Here is a 5,690-nt window from a genome sequence, read left to right on the forward strand (position 1 = left end):
TCTCAGTCTTCAAACTCTACACTCTGGAAGATAGTTTTGCAAACCAATCTCCAAAATCTGCTCTCTGTAACAGTCCTTCTGCACCCCTTCTCAACACTCTGCTCTCTGTAACAGGCTTTCTGCACCCCAGTCTCCAACATCTCCTCTCTGGAACAGTACTTCTGCACACAAATCTCCAACCTCTGCTCTCTGCAACAGTCCTTCTGCAACCCAGTCTTCAACATCTGCTCTCTGCATTAGTCCTTCTGCACCTCAACTGAAAATTCTGCTCTCTTCCACCATCTTTCTGCACCCCAGTCTTCAACCTCTATTCTCTGCAAAAGTCCTTCTGCATTCCAGTCTCCAAACTCTGGTCTCTGTAACAGTCTTTCTGCACCTAAGTCTCCAAATTATGCTCTCCAGTATCCAACCTCTGCTTTCTGTATCAGTCGTTTTGAACCACAGTCTCCAAACTATGCCCTCTGTATCAGTCCTTCTGCAACTCAGACTGCAACCTCTGCTTTCAGAAACAGTCCTCTTGAACTCCAGTCTCCATTCTCTGCTCTCGGCAACAGTCCTTTTGCAAACCAGTCTCCAACATCTGTTCTCTAAACAGTTCTTCACCACCCCAGTCTCCAAACTCTGCTCTTTTTAACAGTCCTTCTCTACTGCAGTCTCCAACCACTACTCTCTGTAAGGGTCCTTCTGCACATGAGTCTCCAAGCTCTGCTTTCTGTATCAGTCCTTCTGCACCCAAGTCTCCAACCTTTGTTCTGTGTAACTGTCCTTCTGCACCTTAGTTTCCAACCTCTGCTCTCTGCTACATTTCTTTTCACCCCAATCTCAAACCTCTACTCTCTGCAACAGTCCTTCTACACCCAAGTCTAAAACCTCTACTCTCTTCAACAGTCCTTCTGCACCCCAGTCTCCAAACTCTTCTCTCTGTAGCAGTCCTTCTGCACCTCAGTCTTCTACCTCTACTCTCTGTAACAGTGTTTCTGCACACCAGTCTCCAACCTCTGCTCTCTGTAACAGTCCTTCTGCACACGAGTCTCCAATCTCTGCTCTCTGCAATGATCCTTCTTCACCCCAGTGTCCAAACTCTGCTTGCTGTAACAGTCCTCTGCACCACAGTCTTTAACCTCTGATCTCTGCAAAAATACTTCTGTACCCCAGTCTCCAACCTCTGCTCTCTGCAACACTCCTTCTACAACACAGTCTCAAAACTCTGCTCTCTGTAAGATCCTTCTGCACACTTCTATCCAACCTCTGATCTCTGTAAAGGTCCTTCTTCATCCCCGTTTCAAAACTCTGCTTTCTATACCAGTCCTTCTGCACCACAGGCTTCAACCTCTGCTCTCTGTAACAGTCCTTCAGCACCCCGTCTTCAACCTCTGCTCTCTGCAACAGTCCCTTCTGCACGCCAGTTTAAAACTCTGCACTCTGCAACATTCTTTCTGTACCCCAGTATCCAAACTCTGCTCTCTGTATCAGTCCTTCTGCACCCAATTCTCCAAACTCTACTCTCTGTAACAGTCCTTCTGCACCTCAGTCTCCAACCTATGCTCTCTGTAACAATCCTTCTGCACATCAGTCTCCAACCTCTTCTCTCAGCAAAGGTTTTTATGCACCCCAGTCTCCAAGTTCTGTTCTCTGCAACAGTCCTTCTGCACCGCAGTCTGCAACATCTGCTCTCTGTAACAGTCCTTCTGTACTGCAGTCTCCAACCTCTGATCTCTGTAACAGGCCTTCTGCACCCAAGTCTCCAAAATCTGGTCTCTTTAACAGTCCTTCTGCACCCACCTCTGCTCTCGGCAACAGTCTTTCTGCACCAAGTTTCCATAGGTCGCTCGATGTATGATGATTCTGCACCCCAATCTCCCAACTCTGCCCTCTGTATCAGTCCTTCTGCACCCCAGTCTTCAATCTCTGCTCTCTGCAACAGTTCTTCAGCACCTCAGTCTCCAAACTCTGCTCTTTTTATGATGCTTCTGCACCCCAGTCTACAACCTCTGCTCTCGGAAACAGTCCATCTGCACCTTAGTCTCCATAATCTGCTATGCAACAGTCCTTCTGCACCCCATTTCTCTAACCTATGCTCTCTGTAAGATAATTCTGCACACCTGTCTCCAACCTCTGCTCTCTGTAACAGTTCTTCTGTAATGCAGTCTCCAACCTTTGCTTTATGCAACAGTCCTTCTGCACCCCAGTCTTCAAAGTCTGATCTCTGCTAATAGGATGGCATCAAATTAAGAAGGTTCTGCACAGCAAAGTAGACAATTAGAATATAAAGAGAGAACCTACGGAAAGGGAGAAAATCTTTATGACGTGCTCTTCTAAAAGAGGATGAATATTCAGAATATTAATAAAGAACTCAATAAACTTAACATCAAACCCACAATTATTAAATAACCCAATTATCAAATAACCCAATAACCAAAACGGAAACTAAATGAACTAAATAGACACGTCTTAGAAGAAAATATGTGAGTGGCCTACAAATATATGAAAATACTTGCAAGTCAAGACTACCCTGAGATTTCATCTCACTTCAGTGACAAAGGCAACCACCAAGAATACAAACAAAAATGAGTGTGACAAGGAGAGAAATTGGAGAGAAAGGAGCACTCTCACCCTGTTGATGGGTATGTAAATCAGCACAACCACCATGGAAATCGGGATGGAGGCTCCTCAGGAGTAGCCATGGACCACCCTGCGAACCAGCTCTACCTCTGCTTGGTATTTATCACAGCGGATCGAAGTCATCATACTATAATGACACATACATGCCCATGAACAAGCCGAGGTGACATCAGTGGACGAATGAATAAATAACATCTGGTATATGCACACTGGAATTTCATTCAGCCATAAAGAATAACGAAATTATGCCATGCCTTTATCAGTTTCCAGAGAGAAAATATTTCTGATGATCTGAACCTGACTTGAAGGAGGAATATAATGCTTGAACCTATCATATTCTTTCTGTAAGACTCCCACTTTAGTCAGTAACAGCAGTCTGTAGTCATGTTGTAGTGTTCATTCCCACCCTGAAGGTCGATGGTGTTATTCCAAAGCTCAGTTTTGCATAGACATTTGATTTCAGGCCACGATAACTTAAAGTCTCTGTTGGGTCATTGCACACCAGGAATTATCAGGTCTCCTTTCCCATGGGCTGTGACATCATCAACATATTCAATTCCCTCACGTCAGACATCCAACCTACCTCCTCAAGATCTGTTATCTAGAACCATCTCTGATGTAAACCACTATTGTTGTCAGTGCCACCGTGGTCAGGTAGAGATGAAGAACGACTCTTGATGTCTTAGGGTAGAGGAAGTTGACACAGAAAAAGTTATGAAATGGTTGGGAGATCTGGAAGAAAAAAGGAAAATAGGGCAGGTGACACCACCCCATATATGGAAACCCTAGCATCCCTGGAAATAGACGCTCATTCCACGCTACTGTGACCCACATTCAGGAACAGCTGTCTCAAAGCCTGCACACACAGCTCCTGGCACCAAGGAGATTAGTTCCTGCCTCTACAGGGCTGGTTTGCTGCTGCTGCTATGGGATCCAGAACAACCCACTTTCTTCCTTTCCTTTCTTCCTCTCTGCCTACTGTTTGGCTGATATTGACAGAACCTCTTAAAATGGAGGCCTGCAGTCGAGGGAGTGTGGGAAATGAGGTTCTCGTACTTTCTGTCCCTCTGGTGTGGGGAGAACACAGAAGAACAGAGATGGTGCTGAACACCCACACAAGGTGTCCGACACACTTGAACCTGAAAGTGGGAAAAGGGTGTTTGTGAAAAGAGGGGAGAGAAAGGAGATTTTAAAAGCGAAAGTTGGAGTTAAAGCTCCAGATACAGACTCTCTAACCAGGTGCCTACAAGTCCCTGGGAGACATCTTTTTTCAGATGACTGTATACTCCAGTTTGAAGATTGGTCTAGACTTTGATCATGCAAAGGGATGCACACCCTCCAGCCAGCTTCCTCAGGGCACTCTGGACCTCGTTGCTTCTCAGGCTGTGAATGACGGGGCACAACAGGGGGCTCACCACACAGAAGAGCACAGAGACCAGGGTGTCCATGTCCAGCCTTCTCTGGGCCTGTCATAGTGGAATTTGGCTGTTCCATAGAAGACCACCAAGACAGTGAGAGGGAATGCACAGGTGGAGAAGGCCTACCTCCTGCCCTGGGCAGAGGGAATCCCCAGGATGGCCGCCATGATGAGTGCATAAGAGCCTGCAGTAATGAGGCAGGTGCTCAAGCCCATGGTGGCACTGACAACGTAGAGCCCAGACTCGTTGACAGAAATGTCTTAGCAGGACAGCTTCAGGAGCAATGGGGTGTAACAGAGAAAGTGGCTGAATTGGTGGGACCCACACAGAGTTAGTGTGATGGCCAGCACTGTGTGTATGACCAAATTCACCAGCCCACACAGCCAGGACCCAGTCACCAGGCCAACACAGACCTTCACACTCATGATGAATGGGTAATGAGGAGACGGCAGGTGGCCACACAGCAGTCATACTGGCCACACAGCGAGTAAGAAGTCTTCTGTGCCAGCACTTGTCACCAAGAAGAAGATCTGTGAAAGGCAGCCCTCATAAGAAATGGCCTTCTTTTCCCAGAAGAAGTTCACCAGCAGTACTGGGAGGGTGGTGGATGTGTACCAGACGTCCAAGAATCTCAAATTGCTGAGGAAAAAGTACATTGGAGTGTGGAGAGCAGGACTGACCCTTTTGGCCACTATTATGAGCATGTTCCCCAGGAGAGTGGTCAGGTTAATGACCAGAAATAGCAGAAAGAACCAGCCCTGTAGGTTGGAGTGGTTGGAAAATCCAAAGAAGATGAATTCAGTGACAATTGATTGATTGCTCATTTCCAATGTTGTCATAGCTACAAAACAGAGAAAAAAAGACCATGAAGAGAATGGACTGAGAGCATCCCAAACAGGCTTGTTAATCTGCAGCAACATGGCAAATAATATTGTATACAGAGATGCCTGGACTCTGCACAGAGACGTGTAGGAGTGACTTTAGAGAGAGCATAACTTCTCACAGACTTTTGCATGGGTGCTCTTTCTTTAAGAATAAATGGAGACTTGGTCAAAATGCACAACCAGCTATCAACCCCTGTGTCTCATTGAATCTGCAATATCTCCCTCCTAAAACTGTGTTTCACTGTGATGAATTGTTTTTTGTATGTCTGTTATTTCAAGTAATAAGTTTTCATTGTGGAAAAATGAAGAAAATGTAGAAAGTTATTCAGAAGAATAGAACAGGTCACAAAATCAAAGCTCTGTTAGCATTCATCCCATTCTAACTCTATCTATCTTAAAATATCCAAAGCAAAATTTCCCGATATTGTTGTACTCTATTTAGTTGTTTGCCTTGTAATCTTAATTTTCTAACATGAAATTAAGTTAATATCTCCCTTTTATTGAACATAGAAACCTTCCATTCCATTTACTATCATAAATATTGGAATAGAAGCTTTCATACATATGTATCTGTGATCATCTCTGATTATTTCTTAAAAGTAAAATTATAAGTCACCTGCTCTTAAACACATTGATCTATTTTTTCTGTAGAAACTTTTTTTATTTTATTTATCTATGTATTTATTTATGTATTTATTTATTTTTTTATTGTTGGTCGTTCAAAACCATACACAATTCTTAATACATCATATTTCACAGTTTGATT

At 44.4% G+C, this 5,690-nt stretch overlaps 1 pseudogene; it reads right to left on the reverse strand.

Moving 5' to 3' along the window:
* Positions 1–3,926: 3,926 nt before the first annotated feature.
* LOC144372863 (olfactory receptor 2G3-like) lies at positions 3,927–4,879 on the reverse strand (annotated as a pseudogene).
* Between the last annotated feature and the right edge of the window lie 811 nt (positions 4,880–5,690).

The sequence above is a fragment of the Ictidomys tridecemlineatus genome, unplaced genomic scaffold (genome assembly GCF_052094955.1).
Source record: "Ictidomys tridecemlineatus isolate mIctTri1 unplaced genomic scaffold, mIctTri1.hap1 Scaffold_1767, whole genome shotgun sequence".
Lineage (NCBI taxonomy): Eukaryota > Metazoa > Chordata > Mammalia > Rodentia > Sciuridae > Ictidomys > Ictidomys tridecemlineatus.